General features: G+C 48.6%; 5 non-coding genes across 5 annotated transcripts; all 5 read right to left on the bottom strand.

Moving 5' to 3' along the window:
* Window positions 1-2,864: 2,864 nt before the first annotated feature.
* Trnap-ugg (transfer RNA proline (anticodon UGG)) lies at window positions 2,865-2,936 on the bottom strand. The gene has a single exon. It is a non-coding gene; the product is annotated as a tRNA-Pro (tRNA).
* Window positions 2,937-4,886: 1,950 nt separating this feature from the next.
* On the bottom strand, window positions 4,887-4,958 carry Trnap-ugg (transfer RNA proline (anticodon UGG)). Its single transcript has one exon. It is a non-coding gene; the product is annotated as a tRNA-Pro (tRNA).
* A 2,688-nt stretch (window positions 4,959-7,646) lies between these two features.
* Window positions 7,647-7,718, bottom strand: Trnap-agg (transfer RNA proline (anticodon AGG)). Its single transcript has one exon. It is a non-coding gene; the product is annotated as a tRNA-Pro (tRNA).
* Window positions 7,719-8,020: 302 nt separating this feature from the next.
* Trnap-agg (transfer RNA proline (anticodon AGG)) lies at window positions 8,021-8,092 on the bottom strand. The gene has a single exon. It is a non-coding gene; the product is annotated as a tRNA-Pro (tRNA).
* A 4,755-nt stretch (window positions 8,093-12,847) lies between these two features.
* Trnap-agg (transfer RNA proline (anticodon AGG)) lies at window positions 12,848-12,919 on the bottom strand. Its single transcript has one exon. It is a non-coding gene; the product is annotated as a tRNA-Pro (tRNA).
* Between the last annotated feature and the right edge of the window lie 14,246 nt (window positions 12,920-27,165).

The raw sequence follows: 27,165 nt of genomic DNA, 5'->3' as shown, positions 1-27,165 counted from the left end.
CATTTTTTCCCCTTCAACTACGCATGATGGCGTACAATCATGGATCAGGTTGTTGTAAAATGGCGTTAAATGACCCGAAGCCCGCACATTTCCAAACACCATGAAGCACTACGGTCCACATTAGTATGCCGCAATTCCGTGAAATTTCATTAAAAATCGCATATGTGACTTGCGTAACGCTAAAAAAGACCACCCTCTTTTTTCTCCGTGTGCCTGACAAACAAGGAAATATCGCTTGCACAACGAAAAAACAATTTGCTCTCATCTTACAGTCGTTTGCGAGCGTAATTTGACTTCCCCGTCGTTATCCGAAACACAAAGAGGCGCTGCTTCCTAAGACATTGGACATATACGCAGGGTGCTTAGACGAGCCGTGTGCCGCGAATGTCGTCCTTTTTTCTTCTTCTTTCTCTTCTCTCATCCCTTCGTATAGGGGCTAGAAACAGGAGCAGCCTTACGCTACCCGCGGACCCCCCCCCCCCCCCGACTTCCTAAGTTGGGAAACGCTCAGACGGGGTCGCTTCGGTGATGTCTCAGCGCTTTCTAACCAGTTTTTGTCGCACACATGTGCAATTTGCGATTGCAAATCGCGTTCTCTCGTTCACGGCGGCCGAGGAACACGACTCCGAGGCGGCCATGATGCCTCCTTTTCCGAGAACGTATGTCTTTTCCTCTTTATCCTTTTTTTTTTCTTTCCCCCTTTTATGTGCCTCCTCAAGCCCCGATTCTTGAGGTCGCGATGATGCTCCGCGGTCTCTTCTCCCCATTTCAACGTCGCCGCGCGAGGACCCCGAATAAAAGCAAAGCGTTTTCTTCAACACGGAGTCCGACCACTCCCAATCCTTGTTTTGCATCCGTCAGCTTGTTCCTCGGAGATCATTTCCAACTCGGCCTGGTAGCTTGATCAGGTGGACTGTGCATTTTCCTCGTGGATTGAAGTGCAGGCAAAGCCGGCATGTAGGTCGCGCTGTTAGACTACGTTGATGTACATGATCCGGCTAGACAGGCGGTTGCTTCTGAGAGTGTTTTGAAATTCAGCATCTGATTGAAACTGCTCATCGAGGCTATCGGTCAGAGATTTCTAGGTGAACATTTGATGTAGTGTCGGTGAGCAAGAAATACGAGTAATCGATAACTTCTTGCGATTTTCGTACAAAAATATCGATTACTTCTTTTTCTTGCTCCCAGATACTGCATGAAGCAGTTGCTGGACATCAATAGTTTACTTAGATCAAACTTCTACAAAAGTTTACATAGATAAATATCACCGAGTGTTGGAACAATAAAATCCTTTTTTTACAGCACACACAGACTATAAAAACGATTCAGGGAATATTTACAGTCAAATAACTCATAGATAGCCCTATTTGTCCACCCCCGCCAAAAAACAAAAAAAAACAAAAAACGCGCGAAGTGAAGGAGTCTCCTTTGCCTTTTTTGTCACTTGGCATTGTGGCTTCCCGATGCCCTCCTTGGCGGGACATAGCTCGCCTTTGTCCTGCTTTCCCCCCTGTATGGTAAATTTTATAGACAAAACCAGCAGAAAAATACAGAAAAGTAGTTATCTGCGCTTTGCAGGAAAGATTACCTTGTGCTTTGAGGCAAAGCTCGCTTTTTCAGCCGTCCAAGGTTGATGACGTAAGCTGCGCTTAGCAAAAGAGTACTCCGGCTTCAAAGTCTAGGTGGTGTTGAACTAAGGCCTTCTCGCGTTTCCCTTGGTGCTGGTGCGACACGGCCGTTTCCTCCGCCAATAACGAGGACATCGCCGGCCGGCGAGATGCATGACTTCCGTGCACTCCTTTGGACATGCTCTCTGGTCAATCGTGTTTTGTTTCGTGAATGCGTGCAACCTAATGGACCGGATACAGCTTCGCTGGGTAATTAGACACCGTATGAATGGTTTAACATACCATTCTTTTTATTACCCGTCACATAGACAGTATTCGCAGATGGGACTCAATCCCCCCGACGTCGCGTCTAGTAGCCCAACGTTCGGGATCACTGCGGCGGTGACCGAAGAAACTCGAGAAGAAGAAAACATGAGCAATTTAACTCTGCAAAGGTAGATGACCAGCGAAACTTTTTAGCACGCGTCATAAAGGGGACAGAATGTTTGTGAAAGGTATGAAGAAAATTTATTTCTCTTGAGCGCTGGCGTGATGCTCCCTAAAAAACGAGCAAGCGCGTTTATTTCGACTCTACTGATTTTGAAAATGGTGCCTGTTCATAAATAATATACTCAAAGCCCATATCCAAGTGACGAGACGTATAAGCTTCAGGACCCGCCGCGGTGGCTCAGTGTCTATGGCGTAGTGCTGCTGACCCCAAGGACGCGGGTTCGATTCCCGGCCGCGGCGGCGGCCTTTCAGATGGAGGCGAAAAGCAAAAACTCCGTGTGTTTGAAATCTCAGCGCAGGTTAAAGAGCCCCATGTGGTCAAAATTAATCCGGAGTCCTCTACTGCGGCGCGCCTCATCGCCTGTTTAGCGTTGGGGCGTTAAATCTCATGATCAATCAATATGTTTAAGGTCCAAATCCTGTTTCGAATGATGTGTAACTTTGGTGGTGACCATGCGCTAATAGCGTACACACCGACCGGGTCGCTCACCTTCGAATGCCTCGCGCTTCCAAGACACGTGGAGCCTCGGGAGAGTTTTTCGCCGACATGAAAAATACGTGAAACCCTAGCCACATACGCTTCGCCGAAACCAGAGCTTTTTCGTTATTGCAATCGGGGCCGCTAAAAGCCTCAGAGATAATTAAACCAATTTATAAAAGAGGGTGGTTGCTCTTGGCGTTTGCCGTTCGAGGCGACTCGTAATATGTCCTTAGTAATCACGAAATACTGCGCAGAAATAAAAAATTGGGCTCGTCCGGGATTTGAACCCGGGACCTCTCGCACCCAAAGCGAGAATCATACCCCTAGACCAACGAGCCAAACAGGAATTTAAGACTTGCTTTCTACAGTGAAACTAATGTTCAAGACTATTCCGTGCAGCTACTTTTACCGCGCAAAATTTAAAAAAAATTTCGCCTCATCCGGGATTAGAACCCGGGACCTCTCGTACCCTAAGCGAGAATCATAACCCTAGACCAGCGAGCCTTCTTTTTCCATTTTTATTAAAGGAAGTGGCTATTTACAAGGTAAAAGAACTTGCTGGTTCTTTGTACAGGGGGGTGCGACGATAACTGAAACACCTTAAAAAAATTTCCAGGGCGAGCCGCTGCTCTGTTCGCGCTAAAACTTCACACGAAGGTCGGATTTTGTGGTCTATTTTGTTTGACACCGGGAACAACGACGGTACTTACCTGTTTATTCTCAAAATAAATAAAAACAATTTTCGCCTATGGGAAAATGGCGGCCAATTTGGACGTGCGAGGCAGCGCGTGCTGATCTTGGAACGACGGTGCCACCTGGGGTATGCAGAGCGAAACGCACGTTAGGGATTCGCGGAAGGACGGAGCCAAGTGGTGTGGCAGATTATCAGAAAATCTCTTTTATCTCCAGTTTACGATGATCACAAATACTTCTACAACATGTGATACCGATCATAATAAAATATTTTCACGGCTCATCGTTGCCAATAAACGTTGGATTTATTTCCTCATCTGCTTTCAGATTTTCAGATCGTCTGCTATATCTTTACGAGGTTATCAGGCTCTGCGAAATAATCCTCACGATTTAAGCTTTGTCCTTGTTCTCGTTTTATTTGTGAAGTTTTGTGTGCGTATTTGGCTTTTTCCTACCGTAGATCCCAGACGTGTGTTTGGCTCTGCATACCCCAGATGGCGCCGTCATTCCAAGATCAGCTTGCACTGGCTCGCACGTCCAAATCGGCCACCATTTTCCCATAGGCGAAAATCGTTTTTATTTATTTTCAAAATAAAGCGGTAAGTACCATCGTTGCTCCTGGTGTCAAATAAAATATACCATGAAATGCGACCTTCGTGTGAAGTTTAAGCGCAAACAGAGGGGCGGTTCGCTCAGGAAAAATTTTTAGTGTACCAATTATCGTCACACCACCCTCTACATCAGCAACAACAAAGGTACATTCTTACAGCGCTGAAAGCGAATCAAGGCATTCAGAAGCATACTGAACAGTTTTCATTTCCTTATTTCTAATACACAGCTCAACAAGGCATTGCATGTGTGTGAAGCCTCGCTTCCATCCTACGCAAGCGTCCTAAAGCTCATTTTCAGAGTTGCTCATCAAAGAGCTGGAAGAGGCAAAAATTTCACAGAAAGGTACCCATGCTGATTTAGCCCTTTCCAGCGCCATGTCATGATCTGTGCGTGAGCGAAAATTGCATAGAGTCCAATCAGAAGTAGAGTTTCAACGTCGGAATGACCTGACACACAGAGAAACTTTGCTTCGTATCACGTTGGATATAAATTGATGCCTATAACAAAACGAACTTTGTGCCAAAAATGCGCTGCGTTAGTACAGAATAACAACAAAAAAACATGCTGCAGCGATTCAGGGTGGAGGGAAAGCGAACAATCCGTTGACCATGGAACAAAGAAACCTTTGTTCGCCAGCCACGTTCTCACCGCGAGAACTTGTACGTGGAACCTAAAAAAGAAATTCTCACAGCTGTTTTGACTTTGTACTTGCTTACTCGTTTCAATACGCCTGACTTCAGCTGGCTTTCGATCCTCGATCGGTATACAGGAGGTGGGAAGAGCATGTCTATAACGTCTCAGTACAATGTCTTTCGCTTTATTTGCTCAGATAGTCAAAGGAGAAACGTTCTTGAAAACAGCCCTTCAAAAAACCCCTAGACCAACGAGCCAGGCTGGCATTAAGGACTTGCTTTCTGCAGTGAAATTTCATCTTCGAGGCAATTCGTGCAGCTACTTCTACCGCGCAGAAACAAAAATATTTTTGGCTCGTCCGGGATTTGAACCCGGGACCTCTCGCACCCAAAGCGAGAATCATACCCCTAGACCAACGAGCCAGCTTGGTATTTAGGACTTGCTTTGTCCAGTAAAACGTAATCTTCGAGACAACAGAGAGTTTTAGCTAACCGTTTTCGAAGGTCCGCTGCGGTAACGGCGGCGCGTTCAGAGAAACCGGAGCCAATGCCGTTCGCGGTCAGGCGTGCCACGCATGCGTGATGGCGCTCCCACTTGCTATCGGACCGGAGCGGGCAGTGAAAAACGGTCAGCTAAAACTCGCTAATTCCGTGCAGATACTTTTGCCGCGCGGAAATAGAAAAAATTTGGGCCCCTCGCACTGCAATTTTTTTAACTCTTTAAAACGTCGCGGCCGGCGCTCTCCCGGTATCTGGATCGGTAGATTGGTTCGGGGAACAGTGATTCAGTTAGGCCTCTAGAAGGATATTACGGGAGACATTGGACAGGTATTCCATAGAAAACCGTGCCGTGAGAAAACGGAAAGATGCGACTACTTCCCGCAGAAAACCACTGCTACTGTGCCTTACATAGTCAACCAATGAAACAACCTAATTTGGTAGGGCTGTCGCTAGTGTCATTTGTAAACAGGTCCGACCGAGAGGGTCTGTCTCGTAAACCTTGCTACAAGCTGTTTCGCAAAAAGGTGTGGCAACGCCAGACCACCATCCACGAGCCTTCGGAGCAAATTGCTGCGACTTGTTCGCTCGAAAGCCGACTTCCAAACGAAAACTGCAAACAGGCGATGGACCTTTTGCACATTCATCCGGGAACACGATAAAACTTGCATTATATACCAAACCCTGGCCACCAGAAACAGGTTGCATACAGTTGCACGCACGAAAATGGACAATTTTTTACCGCCCCATCTTTCCGTCTGCGCACGCATTCCATGCGCCCTATTGCCCCAGTACGCCGCATTTTCACGATACCGATCCAACGGTACCCCCGAATACTTTGACGGCGTTGTGAACCACTGGACGTTTTCGTAAAAATTGACGTTTAATTGACTACCCGTGACATCACAAACGCGTTTAGCCATGCCCAGCGCCATACTCACACTTTCTTTGTCTGAACAGAAAAAAGCCACATCATCATCCGCGTAGGCCAACGCACCTTTACTTCACATGCCTGTAGGCGAAAACCGCGTATGCTACTACTTTCAATTATCGTTGCACACAAAGGTTGTATATAAAGGGCAAAGAGTAACGGGCTCAGTGGACACCCTTGCCTCACTGAGGACTGAACGTGTATTTTATCTGTTAATTCCTTATTAATAATTATGTTAGTATTACAATTACTTTATGCCATTTTAACACCATTACCGGTCCTAAGTTAACATGCTGCAGTATTTCAAACAGTATTTCATGATACACGGTCGAAAGCTTTCGCCAAATTTGAACCATGGCTACCGTTCGAAAGTCGACATCACAGTACTCCAATGCGCTGCGGGCTACATGAATATTTGTAAATATGGTTCTGCCCTTAACACGTTTGGTAGGACCCTATTAACAATTTGATGAGGCCTTGCATACGTTTCGCAAGAACTTTCATTAATATGTTATAGTAAGTATTAGTAAGTGCGATAAGTCTGTAGCCAGTTACTTTGTTCGATTGATCGCTGTCCTCCCCCTTCTGTATCAGTACCATTTGGGAATTTCCGCATGACGGCGGTAGACTCCCGCGCTCAGAAGACTCAGGCAAAAACCCATGAAGTAGTCCTGTCACTTCTGCTTTAAACTTCTTGTAAAATGCTGCACTAATCCAGTCAGGATTAGTCAGGATTAGTCAAGATAATCAGTCAGGATTTGCCAGAGTTCAAATGATTTATGGCGCCCTCAATTTCGCTTAAGGTTATCTCCCTTTCCACAACTTCCATTTCTTCACTTTCCAGCTGCGGCAAACATTTCTAAAATTCTGTTTCAAACCCTTTTCGTTGAGTTTTCGCAGCGCAAACAAATGGCGATAGTACTCTGTGAACGCAAGAGCTATCTCATCTTTGTTTTACGTCACTACACCTGCCCCATGCAATTTCTTTAATGTCTGGCTTACTAGAATGCCTTTCTCATCGGCTAGGGCACGTTTTGTCGGTTGTTCACCTGCCAACATTTTTTTCCGCACGAGCCCTCACAGTTACAGCGCGGTATTTTTCAACATCAAGGTCTTCCAGGGCGCGTGTCGTGTTTCTTATGTCATATATAAAAAGGCCGGGCTCTTTTGTTTCCTCCTGTATCAACTGCTCAGGCATACTTCGGAGGCCTGGTTCTTTTTCTCTTTCCTCCCTCTTTATATTCCTTGGTCGCTCTGGAGCGATCATTTTAATGTTCTGTTTAAAGTTTTCCCAGGCTTCACTTTTGCTGTTACACTTGAGTCCATACTTATTATCAAAGAATTTTTTTACCCTGTCAAGAAAAGCCTTATCATCAAGCAATTTTGTTTTGCATTCATCTTCCCAAGTGACAACTTGAAATTGGACTTTGGTCTTGTTTTATACCCCAACGAAATTGTGACCAAACAGTGATCGCTAAACGACACTTCTTGCACTTCGTAGTTGTTACATAACGGCGTCAAATCCCCAGAAACATGAATGCGATCCAACCTCGAGTGACTTGCGCGTGACTTGCCTAGACCAACGAGCCAGGCTGGCATTTGGGACTTGCTTTCTGCAGTGAAACGTAGAATTCGAGAGTATTCCGTGCAGCTACTTTTATCGAGCAGAAATAAAAAAAATTGGGCTCGTCCGGGATTTGAACCCGGGACCTCTCGCACCCTAAGCGAGAATCATACCCCTAGACCAACGAGCCAGGGTAGCATTTGGGACTTACTTTCTGCAGTGAACCGTAATATTCGAGACGATTCCGTGCTGCTACTTTTATCGAGAAGAAATAAAAAAACTGCTTTTGAAGGTGAGTTGCGCTTGTTGTGAACACAGCGACGGAAACGGAAAAAAAACCTACACTTTCACGAGAAGACAGCGCCGTCTTCTCGTGAAAGTGTGCGTTGTTTCCCGTGTCCATCTCTGTGTTCACAACAAGCGCAACTTACTTTCAAAAGCATGTTACACCAACTAGCCCGACATCAAGCTTTACTGAAATAAAAAAAGCTTGGGCTCGTCCGGGATTTGAACCCGGGACCTCTCGCACCCTAAGCAAGAATCATACCCCTAGACCAACGAGCCAGGCTGGCATTTGGGACTTACTTTCTGCAGTCAAGCGTAATCTTCGAGACTATTCCGCGCAGCGACTTTTCCCGCGCAGATTATGGTGATGATAAATAAACTTTATTTGAGTCGAGGTGCTCATGTTAGGGCACCCGCCCTGTGTAAGGCTTTCTTAGTCCGGGATGCCTTTAACTATGCTGGCCATCCCTGCCCTCTCCACCAATCGTCGCTTGTGTGAGAGGTCGGAGCTGGTCAGCAGCTCCACCCACTGCTCATAGGTAAGATTGGGGTCAGGTGTGAGGGTGGGGGATTGCTGCCACTCCCATACCATGGGGTACAGGGTGCCTGGTTGGGGGCAGGATTTGTATGTGGCAGGGTATAGGATGGGATGCATGGCATGTAGAAGGAGGGTGTTATTGTGGGCGGGAGTTAGCCTGTAGCTTCATCGCGAGAGAGGTTTGGGTGGGGGAATGGGTATTTGCGACGCTCGTTCCTGTAGTGAGCGAGTTTTTCGGCGTATGTTTGAAGTGGGGTGGGCTTAACTGTTGCTTCAGATGGGGTTCGTGGCCCTCGTGGGAAACGGCCCGCTGTGAATGAGCGCGGGCAGTGGCGTGTGCCGCCTCGTCACCCCCGAGGGATTCGGGACCTGGGCCCAATTTTTTGCAGTTCTGGAAGTGGTTTTGCTTGTTGTAGAATTTTCAAGGCGGGTTGCTGTATGCGTCATTTTAGGTAGTTCCTGCAAGCGGCTTGGTAGTCAGTAATAATAGCTAAAAATTATTCGCCTGTTGTGGCGGCTAGGGCGATGGCAACCTCTTCAGCTGTTTCGATGGAGTTGATGAAAACAGTCACTGCAGTGAGCTCAGTTCCTTTGGCATTGACCAGATTGGCGGGTTGTGCAGATTTGTGGGGGTATGACGATGCGTCCGTATAGCGGGTGCATGGGAGGTGGTGATATTGGTTATGAATGCTGCGGGATCGTGCTGCTCGGCGTGCTTTGTTGTAGGGGGGTGCATGTTTCGTGGGATCGGGGAAACGCGAATGTTTTGTCGTATAACCAGGGGGATGCGACTTTTGTGGTCGTGGTTGGGCGGTATAGAGTATTGTAGTTGTTAAGAGCGTTGCACCTACCCGTTGGAGTTAGTTTAAGCCGTTGCATTTGAGAGGTGTGTTTTGCCTGTTTCATTTCTTCCCATGTTTTGTGGACGCCAAGCTGCAGGAGTTTCGTAGTTGCGGTCTTGGGAGGGAGACCCAGAGCTGTCTTGTATGCTTGGCGGATCGCTGAGTTAAGTTTAAGGATCTCGGCTGGTGTGAGGATTAGGTATGGAGCACTATACGCTATCCGGCTGTTGAGTACGGCTTTTATGAGGTGAAGCTGGTCGGTTTCTTTGAGGCAGAAACGACGATGGGAGACGCGATGTATGAGGTGCATAAGCTGTGCGAGGGTCCGCTGTAGGGGGAGGATCGTTTGGGAACCTGAGCCATACTCTGGAATGGTTATTCCCAAATATGCGGAGGTAGAAGACGTTGGGAATTGGCTGGTTGTTGATCTTGAGTTCTGAGTCGGGTATATGTTGCGCGTTTTTCTTGGTTGCTGTTTTGCTGAGTGTTAAAAGGGCCGATTTTTCTGGAGCACATTCATCAAGACCGCGTGCTTGGAGGTTTGTTGCGCCACGTGTATTGCAGTTTGGAGGGCCTCTTCTTGGGCACCGATGGATCCTGTAGGGGTGCAAAGCGTCTGCATACATTCCATGTCGGAGGTTGGGGATCGCTTCCAGGAGTGGTGGGAGGTCCTTCATTGCGATATTGAAGAGTAGTGGTGAAATAACGGAGCCTTGCGGGGTCCCCTGCGGTATGGTTGTGAAGGTTTCCGAGCGGAGGTGCCCAATGCCCACTGTGGCGGTAGGGTTGGTAAAGAATGCGGTGACATAGTTGTAAAGACGTTGTCCACAATTGATTGAGCTGAGTCCTCGCAGGATGGCCTGATGTGTTACGTTGTCGAAAGCACCTTTGATGTCTAATGCAAGAATGGAATATTTGTGCTGATTTGACAACTTGGTCAGTATACCTTTGTTCAGCTGGAGTAAAATAGCTTGAGCGGAGAAGTGCGGCCGAAAACCGAACATTGTGAGAGGAAAGTAATTGTTGTCTTCGATAGCGGGTGAGAGGCGATTGTGGACTATATGTTCGAAGACTTCTCCTGCGCAAGATGTGAGGGAAATATGTCGGGGGTTAAGTGGCTTTCCGGGTTTGGGGATAAGTGTTATGTCTGCATGCTTCCATTGTGAAGGCAAGGTGCCTGCGATCCGGTGTTCGTTGATGTAGTTTAGTAGATTGTCGAGGGTTACGGGATCCAGATTACGGAGGATTTTATTGAGAATTTTGTCCTTGCCGGGGGTAGTGTTCCTGGGGAGGTTGTGCACTGCAGCTCCCATTTCCGTTATGGTGAAGGGTGCATCGATTTCCGCATTGGAATAGCCGGTAGATGGTGGAAGTATCGTAGGAGCCTGTGACGGCGGTGCTTCAAGGGGCAGTTTTAGTTCTTTTACCACGTCTTGTGCAGTCCCTGGGTGGTTGTGGATGAACCGTCGTAGTTGGTGTGCTGTAGATGCTTTCGATTCTTTCCTACCCATAAGAAACAGAACTAAATACTCGGTGCGGCGGGTTCCCAGTGTTCCTTGAAGAGTCTGTCGTAAAACTGAGGACGGCTGTTCGTGCTGTGGAGTTCGTGGTGTATGTTGCATAATCTCGGAGAGTTACTTTGTCTGTGTCGGTCTCTTCTAAGGCGACATCAGGAAATTATTGCTGGCTTAGGGGAAGAGATGACTTTTTTGGTACAGACGGATCGACAATTCCATTGCCACAGTAGTGTGGAGGGTGGGGATGTTGTAGGCGCCTTAGGTGGAGGGGAAGGGGGAGTCGCCATCATTTAGAAGGGGGTGAGATTTACCGCGGAGCTTGAAGGTAATGAGCGGTGTTTGGGTTTCTTGTTCGTCTTCTTTTTGGTTGCTTCAATTGCACAGAGGCGTTTGTCGAGAACCTGGATTTCGGATCGGAGTTGCGAGACCATATCAAATATGAACCGCTTGAGGTCGTGTATAGTTGAAGTGGGGGCATCGCCAGCGCGAAGTGCGGTAGATGGTGCGGAGGATGTTGTTTTAGAGAGGGAACTAGAATGTTGTTGCATTTCTGCTGAAGGGACGGAGTTGTTAGCAGGGCGTGTGGTGTACGACGTAGATGGGGCTGTGGTTTCTGAACAGGAGGAGGATTGCCGTTGTATTTGGGTGTGAAGTTCCAATTCTTGTTTGAGGGTCAGTGAGTTGAGCACGCAATTGCGCGTTTTCTTGTTCAAGCGCGGTGTGTCGGGGGTCATTTATGGGTGTGGGGGGTTATTTCAGCGGGAGTGGGTAGATGTGGGAACTGTTCTGGAGCAGTGGGTGGGGTAGCAGCACAGCTGACCAGCTCACCTGGGCTTGGGCAGGGCGCTGTCGTGGTGCTTGCGGAGGCGGTGACCGTTGCTGATGGCACCAGGAGTATCGATACGCTTGCTCTGTGAGGGCCCGCTCCCGCACTCGAAGAGGTGGAAGGGGTGGGCGCAATTTCTTTCGGCACTCCCTGCTAGCTGTAAGGTGATTAAGTCCGCAAAGTTGGCACACTGGTGTGCAGTCGCGATCCGGTGAGGGGTCTTTCGCGTGGCACTGAGCACAGGTAGATGTGTCCGGGTTTGGACACACGTCTCGCCGGTGGCCCAGTTCACCACACAGTGAGCAACAGTGGACTGTCTGTCGGTATGGTCTGCAGCGCGTAAGGAGGCCGTAAGCTTTGATGTAAAACTGCACGTGCTGGCCTTCAAAGGTGATCACTGCAGAAATAGAGACTCCCAGCACGCAAGCGTCGATGATTCTCGGTCCTGTGGTGGCTATTATGTTGTTCAGTTGTTCTTGCCTGGTGCCTTGGTCCATGCCATGGATAACTCTTCGAACAGTGCCCGGGAGGGGTTTTAGGTATGCCATTACTTTATAGGTTGCAGTGCCAAGCTGTAGAGTGTTGATTTGTCGAAGTCCTTCAACGCAAGCTTCCTCAGGCGTGCTGACGACGGTGAGGTTCTGCTGCGCTTGCTGTTCAGTTGTAACTCGGGAGTGAAAAATGCGTTCGGGGATTCGGCTAGCTTGTAGTATGCTTTGCATAATTTGGCGATACTGCTAGGCTGCAACACGCAGACCCGAACGCGGTCGGAGTCGGGGAGAGGGCGTAGTGCGAACGGTAGCTAGTTGCTTGCTTGCTTTTACGGGGTGGGCAGGTATCATTGCTCGTTGCTTGAAGAAGTGCCGTTCTCGGAGTATCTGCTGCCATGGATCGTTGCGAGGGATTACTCGGCCGCTGAGTGGATCGAAGTCCATTGTTTCTTCAATAGCGATGCTCGGAGCATGCATTCGATGTGCTTGAAAGGATATTAGCGGAGGGTCAGCGCATGCCGGCTGTACCGGTGCAGCAATGGTGGCCATGCTAGTCGGTGTTAGGCCTAGCTATGGTCATCTGACAGTCGGGTCTTGAAGAGACGATTTGGGCGAGTTTTTGCTCTTAGGGTCGTCTTGAAGCGTGACGATACGTCAAGAGTGACGTTAAAAGTACGACACAGTTGTTTCTGAGCTGAAAGAGATGTTTGTCAGCCAAAAACAAGCCGAAAGGAAGGAGCCCTGGCGAGATGCATGTGATAAGCTTGGCCGTCTAGCGGAGAGTCTGTTACCGCGCAGAAATAGAAAATAGAAAAAAATTGGGCTCGTCCGGGATTTGAACCCGGGACCTCTCGCACCCTAAGCGAGAATCATACCCCTAGACCAACGAGCCAGGCTGGCACATGGGACTTGCTTTCTGCAGTGAAACTTAATCTTCGAGAGAGTTCCCTGCAGCTACTATAACCTCGCTAACTCAGCTAGCGATTGGCTTTTTTCGTTGCGAGGCTTCGTATGGGCCTTGCGAGCCCCGCACAACACCAGCGCCAATTCACACATGCTGGTGGCTCAAAGCAACATTAGCTGGGCAGTTCTTAGAGCCCCCGCCTCAGCAATATTTCGTGGAATTAAAAAAAAAAGCGTGGACATCGGCCCCCTACCCCAAATAATAGCACAGTTATAAAGAGCCATGCCCAAATACGGCTTGCCTGAGCGCGCGTCTTTCTTTTAACAAGTTAATTCGTGAATTCAGGTTCGCGAGGGGGCCAACCGTGCGCTCTTAATATCATGTATGCCCTCGGCCGAGGACAGTTCCAATGTGAACGAACTAAGCGCCTTCGTTGCGATAAGAAAAACTCTGAGCATGCTCTGTGATTTGTTATAATGTAAATCGTGAACTCACTGTTGCAGGAAACTGAATGTTTTCCTGGCAAGCTGTAAGGATGTCCACAACTTCAAGAAAAAGTCTTTAAAAACGTTAACCCATCGCAGTTACGGCTGCCGCCGTAAACAGCGCATTTAGTTGCCTTTACTGCAGTTCATCTTCACCCCAATGCACTCAATTAACTAATTTATGAAACCAGGAAAAAGCCACGCAAAAAACTTATTTTAGAGTCTTCTCAATGATTCGAAGCATTTGCTTGTAATTGCCTGGTGTTAGTCGTCCATTGCTGCGGTTTTGAGTGCAATGGCGAAGAGACCGGCGGAGAACTGTGACGACTGAGAAACGTGGCTGCGCAGTGCCAATGCACAGGTGATATTACCGAGTGAAATTGTATGCACGTTGCTGTCATTAGTCGAAATTGCTTTGTTGGAGGCATGGAGGCAGAACCACGGGGTTTCGTTCGAGTGTACCCAGTTCTCTCACGATAATATCTGGCGTCGGGCTGAAATCTGCTACATAAAATAGTGGCGGGTACCGAAGCTGTTACATTGAGTCCGACCACCCGAACGCTGAGCGAGTGCCTATCTAACGCAGTTCAAACGGCTGTGAACAAGCGCAAAAACACTTTGCTGCTACCAGGTTAAGCCGATCCTGTATCAACGTATGAAATTATTTACAAGTAAGTGAATTGGTTGGCGATCAAAGAGAGAAAACAAGTGTCGAATGCGAAATGTTATTTTCCGGGTATTAGGTCAGTAAATAGGCCAAGCGGATACATCGATCAATTAACAGAATAAAGCCTGGCGCTTAGTCGGATATAAATGTATGAGTGTCGCACAGCCCTACTTTGCAATTATGTATTGTCAGAGTGCTTATGCTTCAGAATCGGTCTCAGGACCTCCGCTTTAATAGAGGTTCTCGGTTGTTCTAGCGTGGTGAGCTCGGATACTCCGAGGTTTCAAGAGCGCGTACATGTTCGTGCGCTTCCATGTGCATGAGTATTGTAAGTAGAGACCGGATTTTAGGCAAATGCCTCTTTATTTCCTCGCGTTCCTATCGCCCCACTTTGATATATAAGCATAAATCAGGGGTTAGGAAGGGCTTTTATGGTGTTTTTTCTAGTACCTATAAATCCCTATTTTGTGGGTTTGTGCCTAAGTGCCTCTAAATGCCTACAAATGGCTATTTTCAAAATCGGCGCCCATATGAACACTATTTAATCTCAAGTGTAGCTTTCGAGTACAGTTCGAAATGGTTATTCATGTTAGCGGACAACATTGACTCTTCTTAACTCTATGGGGTTCAACCTAGTCTTCTAGTTCGGACAACTCCCGGAAAACAACAGCTAGAAAAAGTGAAATGGTGCGCTCACTCTCAGTAACAAGATGTACAATTTTGAAACCACAAATCTGCAGATGGTGGTAGTTTGCTATTGTTTCCACCATTTTCGCAGTGATTCTTGTACTCTGTTGCGCATGCTCTCCAAACAGATTTCTTCAAACATGTGGAGTCGCACCTTCGTTTCTAGAAGTACATTCAAATCGAACTCTTTTTTCAACCCAACGTTTGAGTATCTAACGCGTCTTCCTTAGCAGATCACACCTATATTGACCAGTCAACGGCGAAACATCACTGCAGAGCTGCATTTTTTGAGCCTTAAAATTCGCGCTGCCTACGGGCTCTAAAACGCGCTTTTCCATCAAAAATATATGCTCGGCTGCTTAACACCTTTTGAAAAATGCTCTTTAAATGTGTGGAGGTGTATTTGGCAGTGTTAGGACGTCTTGCCTGAAGAGTTCGGATAATATCCATATATCTGACAAAATTGCCAGAGTTGTACCTAAAAGTCCTCATGCAAAAACATGTTAATTTATTAATAAATTATCGACCCTCTTGGTTTTATTTTTGTGTCTGTCTGTTTTTGCCGTGTCGTAATTTAATTGCGTCAGGCTGACATAAAGTAGCGCTTTTTTTAAAGCAGTATTCCCAGCTTTTAAATATTTTTATGCCTCATTCACTATATGCGACGCTCAAGCCAGCGACAGCGGCCATCGAGCATGAATGTGAGCAGTGAACTTGTTAAATTAAGCCAATGGATCGCCATTAATCCAGCAGTTTTATGGGGCAATTGAACAACTATGTTGGACTCTTGGCACCTTTCTACCATCAGAACCAATAACATTTTACGTTTTCCTTTCGTAGATACAGTTCGCGCATATCTTCTTTTGAAATGCTCATTTATGTAAAAATTTATGGCGCCTATATTTAGGACGTTGAAGGCCTAAAACGTTGCCTTGCCTGCCTATTTTTGGCGCCTAAAACGCGCTTTTTAATGCCTAAAAATCTGGCCTTTAATTATAAGCAATACGTAGATGTGTTTGTGATTTTTGGGTTGAGTTTACTCTCCAAAAGCAGGTATGAGCTTCGTACAAAGCGCTAACGGGCAAATGGAGAGAATAATATTTAAATGGCTTGGCTAGGCCGGTAGGTCACTCAATGTAGTCACTCAAATTAATTGTCGGTGCAATGGCTTCTCGGTTAACATTATTACAAATTTCACGCTTGTGCAGTTTGCGTGAAGGATGATCCAGGGGGTGCATTTGATGGTTTAATGTACTTTTTTTTATGATGGTACTCTCTGAAGACTAAAGTAGCTACAAATTCACAAATTTGAAAGCATTGCAACGCTAACCAAAAAGATTTTTTTTAAAGAAATGTTACTCTAGGTTGAAAACTGGAAAACTAGAAGAAAGGTAAGTCAAGTCGCTAACCGATATTAACGATCGCCTCGAGTTCAGTTGAAGGGGAGTATGCTTCACGTGTTTGCAAGTAAGGGTATACCGCCAGATATGGAACCTGTGCCGGCTGTCGTGATGCCGTGTAAATGTGGGCGATATTAAAGCACCCCTGGCCCTGCGAAGTTTTTCGGGGGGGGGGGGGGGGGGGCAGCCTTAGGAGTCAGCAAGGCTGAACTGCCTGCTTGGTTCCATTGTTTTCTGTTAAATATTTCTTGCAAAGTGCGACAGATGAGAGCGCCGTTAACAGTCTTTCTTCCCCAACTCTCCTGGCGAAAAGCGAGAGAACATGGTTGGAAGGACGAAACACCGGTTCCAGACTGTTTGAATCGAACGTAACCGTATTGACGCGCTTTGTAACTTGTAAAGTTTTTGTGTTGTTACTGTTGAAAGATTTCGTGCAGTATCGGACGATGTTATACGGGCTATGAAGAGGGTGCGAGAGAGAAACAAAGGGAGGGACAAAACGGTGTTGAAATAAAGGCCCAAGTATTGGCCAAGTGGTTACGGCACCAGGGAGGCGAGGGTCCAGTGTACGTGTAGGAGTGCAGGGCGGCCTCCCAGTTGCGCTGGGTGCGCTCGTACAGAACTGTCAGGATTGCCTTAAGTTCCACACGAGACGAGAGAGTCTGGACTAGTATGGAGCTTTGTTCAAGAGAGTGGTTGTGTAATAGAAGAAATCATGACAGAGGACAACTCCCTTTTCGGTGAGCAACGAACAATGATGTTAGAGCTGAGGCGCTTTCCCCTTAACTTTCTCATCTTCACGCTTCATGCAACCTGGCTATTTCGTTTTTCCCGCCTTTCTCTATCTGAAACCGTTCAGAGTAGCACGGAGTGGGATTGTTTAGGGCAACCTCGGGGGGATCAGAGGTTCAGAGGTTCGCCGGGACGAACGGGTTGTTCCACGGAACACATCGCGTTTCGAGACATGGGAACGAACATAGATCTGTAGCAGATGGGTGGCAAAGGTGGCAGAGGGAAAATCGCGCCTCCAGGAACATCCCGCCCTGCTTTCTAATATGGCCGAGGGAAACATGGTTGCATAATTGACAAAGCCTGGGAACGCTACCGAACTCGGCAGCAGCGGGCTAATTGAAACGAACGACCTTTCTCATTTGACAAAATGCTCGGCAACGTGCTGCACTCGAGTCGATGAGTTCGGAAAGCCGACGCAACCCGGCAGGGAATAAGAGCGCTCCCGGCTGGGCGCATGCGCTGCGCTATAAATCAATTAACAGTTACCGCTACTACTGCTTCATTTCTTCGGGCAAGAAGCGTGTAGCGAGATTTTCCTTTTGTACACGCCGACTGAGAAGTGGAGAACCTACCGCGGCGTTTAGCTCACCGCAAAAGCTCATAAACCGCATGGGAGAACCGCGCTGTGCGCAAATTGCATTTACGTATGCAATACTTATGAGCCCTGCAGCAGACGTAATCTGAATGTCTGGCTTTGTTTACAGACAGTTATTCCCTATGGCATGTATCAAAGTGTTTGAGATTCGCAGTAAAAAGTACCTCGTTGTTTGTTCCTCAAACAAAAGAGAAGCAAAAGAAAAAAAAAGCGAACGAACGCACAAACAAACAAAAACATGCGGTCATCCCGAGCGAAGTTTTGACAAAGTTAAGTTACCAGCCATTTGGTCATAACTTTGTTGACGCTGCTATCACGTTTTTGCTTGCGTAAAAGTATTGAAGCGTCCGTTCTAATTTTCTCTGCGCGTGCGAATGATTGTTGGGCTCAACTTTCGTAAAACGCTATGTGAAGTTTTGTGAGTATATAAATAAAAAATACTGTGCATTGTCTACTAATGGGTAAGGATTCGTTTCAGCCACTCATCTATACACCGAGCCCCTTTGAAGTCAGCTTCACTACAGTACATGAATGTATTGCTGGAAAGCCTTTTTTAGGGGGATTGTAAGCAGTCTTCTATAAAAGGGTGAGAGCCCAAATTATCCCTAAAGCTCTACAGACCGTTTACAGCGAGCAGGTAGGCCCACCTTGGCCAGATGGCGCCACCACCGCACTCGCCGCTACTGCCCTTTTCCAGTTTCGGTTTCGCCGTCGACGCCCATTTCCCGCTCTAAGTGCATCGTTAGAAAAATGGGTTAGGCACGAAGAATAGTCATAATTAAATTTTGTGGATGCAGTCGGTGCTCATGTTGGTCGTCGCGAAATGGAACGGGACGTTCGCAGCAGCGCTCCAATGTATACAGAAGCATTTGAAGTCTCTGGCGCGGCACCACCAAGCGTGATTCAGTCATTCGCTCCCGACAGTTCAGGTTTCCGCCACAGGCCTCATGTGTCGCGCTTATTACGACAGGTAGATCATAGGAAGAGTAGAAAAGCAGAAAAAAAAGCGTTATCGATTACAACTGTGGCTCGGAACGTATGCTCACTCTGCGCACTGAGCGAGCATCACGAACCTTGCGAAGGGTACTTTCGAGGACACCAGTAACTGAAATCTTGAGCGATACATTTCGCTGCGCAAGTCGTTGAAGTAGATTATTCTAGCGGCAAATTTTCAGTGTAGTCCGATGCAGAGCCACAGCTGAGGCCGTACAAAATGAAAGTTCGCCACTTCAACTCTCTGTAATTAAATTCTTTGTAGGCTTCTAATCGGTGGCATACATGGTTATCGCAGTCAAGCCATTAGGTCACCAATAAATAAAACTTGCTGCGGCAAATTTGGCAAGAAATAATGCACGAATGCTAGAGTAAAAATAAAAACTAAGCACAGATCCAAAAAATTGTCATGTCGGATATGCAACCAATCTAATTATTCAATGCGTAATAAAAATAAAAACTAAGGACATATCTAAAAATTGTGAGGTCACACATGTGAACAAACCAATTATTTAATGCATAATATAAAAACACAAATAAATGCTCCCATCCGCAGTTTTATGTGCCAGCTCGGGAAATATTTGTATGGGTTAACAAAGCTTGATCCCCCGCTTTGAGCATTTATAAACTTCACTGAACGGGCTAAGTAATATTTCGTGATTTACGTGCGAGGGTGCCTAACGTTAATAGCCACACATATGCGATTTTTCCGCCGACTTTATGTGCCATATGGCAGTTTCAACACGTCTATTTCCATAGCCGCCAGTTGCACGTACTTACCTAACAGACAACAGTTGATAATGCGGAACGGGTATACAAGGCAGGCCGTGTCAGGCGTAAGTTAGCTGACAATTATAACGCTGAGCGCTGCAGCATTTTCATCGCACGACGAAACACGAAGACCCGGTAAAGGAGTAATATACAACTTCCACACCGATGCAGGATTATTTTGTTTTACCGCCCTTCATATACATAATATAAAGCGCCCACAGCGGACCATTTTAACGCAGGCCGGAAAGGAGAGCTTTAAAAACAAGCTTTAGGATGGTATTAATATATGCGGAATTGTGTTTTATTACACGATGTTACAGTCCTTAGGCTTTTATTTTCTTATTATAAGAGAGTACGTAGAAATGAAGAAGAAAAAAGCTAAAGCCATTGGACACCTTTATTTCGACAAAACGCATGAACAGAAAACTAGGGGACGAACGCCAATCAAAACAGCGCTCAAACGACCTTTACGTGGGATTTTTTTGTGGCTACGTAATCTCTGAACGCGTGTACACCCTCCCTAGTTGGACAACACGCCCCCATTCATTGCAACACTCCAAAATAATTGCCAAGTTCGCCCATTGGGCCGCGCCAGCGTTCCCCGATGCGCACGGGCACCAGCGAAGACCACGGCGAGAAACGCGTTCTGAAAGGCCAGTCATGACGAATTACGTCACACCGGCAAACATGGCCGCACCCAGGGCGTCGTGCTGTAAACGGTCTATAAGCCGAGTCTTCCTAAAGTTAGCTTCTTTATTCTACATAAATGCATTGCTAGCGCCTCGTGTGGCGTGTTCTGTTCTGGACAGTGGAGCTGTTCTTTGTGTTCTATTCTTAGTTGGTCGAGGCTTTCATGGGTCTAAATGGGGTAACGCGTTCGCAGCGATGGGGAGAAGGCATCGGGCAGAAATATTTATTCGTGACACATGTATACAGGATGGGTATGGAAAGACACGGGACGGCGTTAGCGCCTCCTTGAGCGTCCATGTTGCATCGAGAGGGCTGGATTGCCCCGCTAGAAGAAATGACTATTTACAAAATTATATCCTCTTTGGGGATTTCACACGACAGTCGCCACCCTGGAGGCACAAAAGTGTCTCATCTCCTCCAGGGTGCTTCGCGCGCACACACACATAGTTATGTATGCATTTTCACTCTGGTTGGTGTTTCGGGCACCTACACGGCGCACACACTTGTCGTTGGGTTGACTCGTTCTCAATTCACTAAAACGCGTGCCTCACACCTGCACAGCACATGCACGGTTCGTCGGGATGAGTCGTTCACGGTTGATCCCCTGCACGCGTGCCGCGCACCACCAGAACCGTTCCCCGCAACCACACAACACCGCTGAAGCACCACGACTGTTGGAAGGATTCCTGGTTGGTTAGGTCGAGCTGGCCTTGGAGGAAAAGTTTGGCTTTCCCGGACACATTGTTCATCATGAGGATGATCGGTGCATGCTTCCCGCGGAACGAGTCAACGAAACACCTGTTCCGCCACAGTTCTTGCCGACCTAGAGCGGTGTACAGGAGCCGCAGTTTCTCACGTGCTCCTGCATTTCTATCTTGGTCGTTTTTGGGGTTCAGTGGGAGATGAAGATTCGTAATCCACGACAGGCGTCGCCAAAAGGCCTTGGGGACTCTGCACTGGGCGAAGACGTGGCTGGTCGTCTCTGGCTGCCCGCAGTAAGTGCACCACCAGTCGCGCGTAATGTGCCATTTGGCTAGCCGGTCGCGGGTCGCCATGGCACTTGCCTCGATCTTCCACTGTAGCTCTCGTAGGTTCGGTGGCAACCACGGGGGACACGCTCTTTTCCACCGCTTCTCCGGTCGGCGACGGGTAGTCGGTGGGTGTATGACGCCAAACGGCGTGGTGGGGAGTTTTTCTGATGCCTCAATGGGGGATAGTTCACGTAGGTTTTCGTCTTGCAGATGTCGCCTGGCTTTTTAAATGCGAAGCATTTTTTAGGCTCGCGATGTCACTCGTCGATGTTGTCGGCGCCGTCCACACGCTCACTGCGCATGCGCGTCGCGTCGAGGCGCAGGTGCGCGTCTCTCCCCCGTACCCTCCTCGCTCTCAACAACAGGTGCGGCGGTGCGGGAGGAGCGCATGTACCCCGTGCGCTCCGTCGCTCTCAGCAACAGCTGCGGCGGTGCGGGGGGAGCGCGTCTGTGCGCGCATGCGTCGTTGCTACCCGTGCGCTGCGTCGCGCTCAACAGTAACGGCGGCAGGGCGTGTACACGTGATAACGGCGTGGTGGGTGCGTGGAAAGTTCGCGCGCTTGTGTACGGAAGTGTGCGCATGCGCGTCTCTCCCCCGTACTCCTCTCCCTCGAACGCGGGCGGTGTGTATATAAGCGGCGGAGCGCGCGTTCGGAATTCAGTCAAGGGCGTCTTTGCTTGGCTTTCGCTTGACTTGACGCTTTGCTTGACGGCACCAAGCAATAAAGACAGACTTTAACTTTACACTCCTTGCCTTCGCTTCTCCTTCATTCAATAAATAAGAATAATAAAGACGAAATAACAATTAAGCATTCCCAAACCATACCCAATTACGCAACATTCACGCGATACCCCCACCACTCTGCGACGCATTTACTCGAGTTCTCCCCGTGGGAAGATGCGGGCGGGTTTTTTTGTTTTTTTCAGGTAGGTTACCACGGTGGTTTGGTGGCGGCCTGGAGTCTCGCTTTTGGCAACCTGGTTCCAGTTTATGTCCTCTATGTGCTGGCCAACCCAGTACCGGAGGAGGGTGGCGGCTGGTTCGTCGTTCACTTCTAGAATGTCGAACATTGTTCTCAAAGCGAGCTGCCGGGCGGCAATGAACAGGTTCGGTACCGACAGTCCTCCCGTGTTCACAGTGCTGTGTAACTGTTCTCGAGGCACGCGTTCCCTGGGGCTTGCCCATATAAATCGGAAGAGAATTTTGTGGATTTTCTTGACCTGTTGTGATGAAGGTAATTGTACGCGGGATAAGTGCCATGCTTTCGCGCAAAGTGTTGCTTTAACTACATGTACACGTTCGTGCATGGACATGTTGGTTGTTGGTGTTTGGTTTATAGCTTTCTCGATGTTGTCCCTTATGGTGTTCCAGTTCTCTTGGATTGGCCCGTGTTTATTGAACGTGACACCTAATATTTTTAGCCTGTCGTTGAGTGGAAGACCTAATATTGGTGGCTGTTGTCGGAAATGTCCAAGTGCCATAGTGTTCGATTTTTGGATGTTTAATTCTGCGCCCGAAAGACTCGCGTAACTCTGGAAACATTTCAGACCTTCCTTCACATCCACTTCATCTCGTGCATACAGTGTCACATCGTCAGCGTATGCAAGTACCTTCAGGCAGGAGCTATCTGGGAGGGGAATTCCCCGGAAAACTCTATCCTGTTGTACTGCTCGCAAGTACGGGTCGATGGCGATAATGAAAAGTATGGGGGCAAGGGGGCACCCCTGTCGAACTCCTCTCTCGAGTTGAACAGGCTCTCCTAGTATGCCGGCCATGCAGACCCTAGCCACATTTGCGGTGTAGGCTGTTTGGAGTACTGCTATTAATGTGCTCGGGATTTTATACTCTCTGAGAGTGGTGAAAAGGTACTCATGCTTGACCTTGTCATAGGCTTTTTTCTGGTCTAGTGATACTATGTACCCAGCTGCATTGCACTTTGTGACGTAGCTTAGTATGTCACGGATCGCGCTTAAATGGCTGTACATGTTTCGGTACGGCACGCTGCAATGCTGTGATCTGTCAATGATCGTTTCCAGCGCCGCCTGGAGCCTTTTCGATATCAGTGACATTATGATTTTATAGTCAACATTTAGCAGAGAGATTGGTTGCCATGTACTTGGATCGTCTGCTCGGGAGTTGTCTTTCGGAATCGGGACTAAAAGACTCGATGTGAACGATTGGGGCCAGTTTCGGTCTGATGCTGCGTGGTGCACAAGTTTTGTGAAAAGGCACGAAGTTGTAGCCAAAAAAAATTCCCGCGCCTTCCCGCGAGGGGAACACGAGTAAATGCAGAGCATTGGGGCCTCAGTACTGATTGAAGGCAGTGTTGCTTCCATCGCTTCTTCCGTGATGCTGGAGTAGCAGACACGAGTAAACGTGGGCACGAGCGTCAACCAAGGAAGGAAGGAGCAACGCAGTGACTGAAACACGAGCGACCGCTAGCCGCTATATTTGCAGCGCGCGCAGTAGAGGGAGAGCAGTGCGGGAGGGAGAGCGCACATGCGCAAGCAGCGCGCGCCCTTCCACGCCCCACCGCGCTGCTATCACGCACCTGTTACGCCGAGACCGCGACGGAGCGAACGGGCTGACTACGACGCATGCGCGCGCCAGCTGCTGTTGAGAGAGAGGAGGGAAGGAGAGGCGCACCTGCTGCGGACGCGGAACTGTTGACACCGTCCGACGCAGGAACAGGCGAGGCTAAGAAATGCTCTGCATTTAAAACTTTGTAAAAGGCCCATGGTAGGCCGTCTGTACCTGGGGATGAATCAGTGCGCGCTTTGTTGACAACATCGTCTAATTCGACTGTGCTAAAAGGTGCCTGTGACGCTTCGCGCAAGTCTGGGTCAACAGTCGGCACATCGCGCAAAAGATCGCCGAGGTTGCAGATTTGCTGGTCGTCGGTGGCTCGAGCAAATAATTCCCGATAATAGTCCGTGAACGCGTCGATATCTGTCATGTTGCCGATCGGCGCTTTCGGGTACTGATACGCGTTGGGGCCTCCCGTGGCGTTCATCTTGAAAGCTTCAAGTCTCGCGTCAAGCGACGTTTCCCGCATAAGTTCCGTGTGTTTTTGCTTTAAGATTGCGATCTCCTGTCCTACAAGGGCGGTTTTCTGTGGCGCTCGGTCCAAAATGCGTATTTTCGTCGCTACAGCGTTCATGTATGCGGTGTGTTCGCGTGCGACGCGGCGTCCGCATTTTTTGAACGTCTGTTTTAAGTTTTCTTAATTGTCATCCAGGCGGTTAAAGTGGGGTCCGTTCTTGGTAGCTCGTTTTGAAGAAACTCTCCCACTTCCTCTTTGGTTTTTCCATCGATTTACAAGCTACTAGACAGGCGGCAAGGGCGATCCGTAACATCGGTCTGGGGGATGGCGATTTTCATTTTTAGGCACTGGTGATCCGATACCGACGGTGCGTTTGGTCTAGGGTTTTCCACTGACGAAAAGGTTACGCTGTCCGCTATATCGGGTGCTACGTAAAACCTGTCGATGCGGGAGCTAGCCGGACCCCTTTCCCACGTGGGGCCGTACGTTTGCCCGTGCAGTTTGACCCACACGTCCGCCATGTTGTAATTACTGATCAGCTTCCTTAGCTCTTTCGTGTGCCACATTGGTCGCGGTGCCTGACTCGGACTCTTTGCGTCTCGGGCAGAATTGAGGACATTGTTAAAATCTCCCCCTAGTATCACTGGCATATTGTGTGTCATGTACGCGTTAAGGTTTTCATAGAAAGGATTTTGTTCGCTCCCTTTAACGGGGGCGTAGGTGTTTACTATGCGTAGGCTCGTGTCTTTTACTTTCAGGTCTAAGGCTAGTATTCTGCCGCAATAGTCTTGATGGAAGAAATGCTTATGAAGCAAATCCTTTCTAAGGATTAAGATACCGGTGCCACAAAACTGACGCGTCGTAAGGCTGAAAAACCCATCTACTCCAAACTTTCTTTTCAGGTCGTAAACTTCTGCCGCTCTTGACAAGTTCGTTTCTTGTAACAATAAAATATCTATATTTTGACGGCGAGCAAAATGTATGACGTCATTCTGCTTACTTTCGTCTTTAAATCCCCGAACGTTAAGCGTTCCTATTCTAAGCAGCATGATTAGAAGGGTTGGAAGCGGAGCCTTCAGCTTACTTGTCTTCGTCATCGCTGAGCTGTGGGGGTTCTTTTTTCATCCTTTTTGTCTGGTGTGCGCGTCGAAGTTCGGCTCGCGCTACTTTCACTCCACTGCTTGACACGGAAGAGTCCGAGTCCATGGCTTCGTCGTTCTTGCCATCGTCGGCCTTGGAATGGCGGAGTTGCTCCTCTTCTTCGTTGGTCTCCATAGAGGACTCATCTTCCACGATGACGAGGGGCTGAGGAGAGCTGCACGAGCTGCTCTCGCTGGGGTGTTCCGTTCCCGTTGGGGTTGCCTGCGGTGAATCAGTGGCTGTCACGTGTAGAGGAGGTGGGGACGCTTGCGCTTCGGGTTCGACCGGGTTAGCCTCGTTGTGAGACGGTGCCGCAGGTTCCTCTGCTGACACCGTGCTTGAAGGGGGCGTGCTTCCGTCGTTCCCGGCATCTTCTTCCATGGCGACGCTTCGCTGCCGTCGCTCGCGACCGGCGAGAACTTCAGCGAAGCTTCGTGGCTTGACGCAGTCAGCCGTGGCGTGGTCGCCTCGGCACCGCCTGCATTTTGCCGTGCAGCTTGCTGTTGTGTGGCCAAAGGTCGAGCACCGGTCGCAGAAATCTTCTTTGCAGTCTTTCCAATAATGGCCTGCTTTTTTGCCACGGCTGTAGACTCATAGCACTCCGGGGTAGTCACACATGACGCGATGTTCTAGAACTCGGATAAAGTTTGGCACGGGCTTTTCCGGTTTCATCTCGATTTGAACGATGCGGTGGCCATTGCGGACTGTAGGACGGTCGACGGTGGCAGGCCGTTCGACTGCGACGACCTTGCCATAGGGCGCCATTGCCCTTAGGAGATGCTCGTCGGCAACGCACCCAGGGATGGAGAGACAAGCCACGCGGGTGAGGCGTGGCCCAAGGGCTTCAATGGCGACGGTCTTGCCGCAGATAGACAGGCCACCATGTCGCAATAGTTGCTCCATGGCGGCAGACGTGTAAACGGTACATTGGAACTTGACTCCTCCAAGGTGTTGAACCATGTACACGTTCGGGAGGCCGACGACGTCGGCGACGGCGTCTATGACAGAGACCACGGATGCGTCGGCAGGCACGGTGACATTGAAAGGGGTCCTGAAATGCCTTCCGCCGATGCATGGATGTACATGTAACCAAATAAAGCAATGTATTAGCAATCTCCTCCTGCAAGAATTTTGTTAAAGCGATGAGTATTAGCTGAGAAATCGTAAATCAAAAACCGCGAATTATCGTCGCGCCGTATTTCCTCCTCCTTTCAACTGTTTCTTCGCTGTTGGCCTCCCCTCCCATGATGCTCCGCTCATCAGCGGAGACGTACTTCCGCTATTGCGCTCCCACAGACTGCCGTCTGCTACGGGCCAGCTCTTTCTGCTTTTTCATCGGTGTAGACACCATGGACACAGGCTGGAAAAGCGAACGAATGACCTGGCCGCATGTGTGCGGCCTGGCCTTGCCCTTTCGCGGTGCACGTAGCTGCAGTTGGTATCGGCGGCGAACTCGCAGCCGCGTGGGGAGAATCGTGCGCTCGTTCCCTTTGGTGCACCGCGCACTGTTTATCCAAAAAGCGCGGTCTCAGATGTGGCCCCGCTGGTGCCGGGTGTTATTTTGCGGTGGTTGTAATTCCTACTACCGGCGGCATGTGAAAAAAGACATTTTCAACCGACACAGAACCCGTGCACAAAACGCGCCGGATCGGATCGCTTTATCAGCGGCGATGAACGTGAAGGCGAAGAGCAAACCAACGCTGCACTCGATCAGCGAGAACCCGTGTTCTGACAAGCTGCACCCACGTGTTGCATTCAACACTGACGGGAAAGCGTTTGTTTGCACTTGTTTGGATAGTTGTAAAATGTCCAAACACTCCGGCACTCCGCTAGCAGATCAGCCGGCGAGACATTTCGGAAAACATTTGACAGATGGCGCCGTATGCATTAGTGTGTCGCTACGCAAAACTGATGAGACGCTCTACTAAAACTCCCATCG

Source organism: Haemaphysalis longicornis, unplaced genomic scaffold (genome assembly GCF_048455015.1).
Source record: "Haemaphysalis longicornis isolate Haplotype H1 unplaced genomic scaffold, Haemaphysalis longicornis Haplotype H1 scaffold_1, whole genome shotgun sequence".
In the NCBI taxonomy this organism is placed as follows: domain Eukaryota; kingdom Metazoa; phylum Arthropoda; class Arachnida; order Ixodida; family Ixodidae; genus Haemaphysalis; species Haemaphysalis longicornis.
This window is presented reverse-complemented; position numbering and strand designations above follow the sequence as displayed.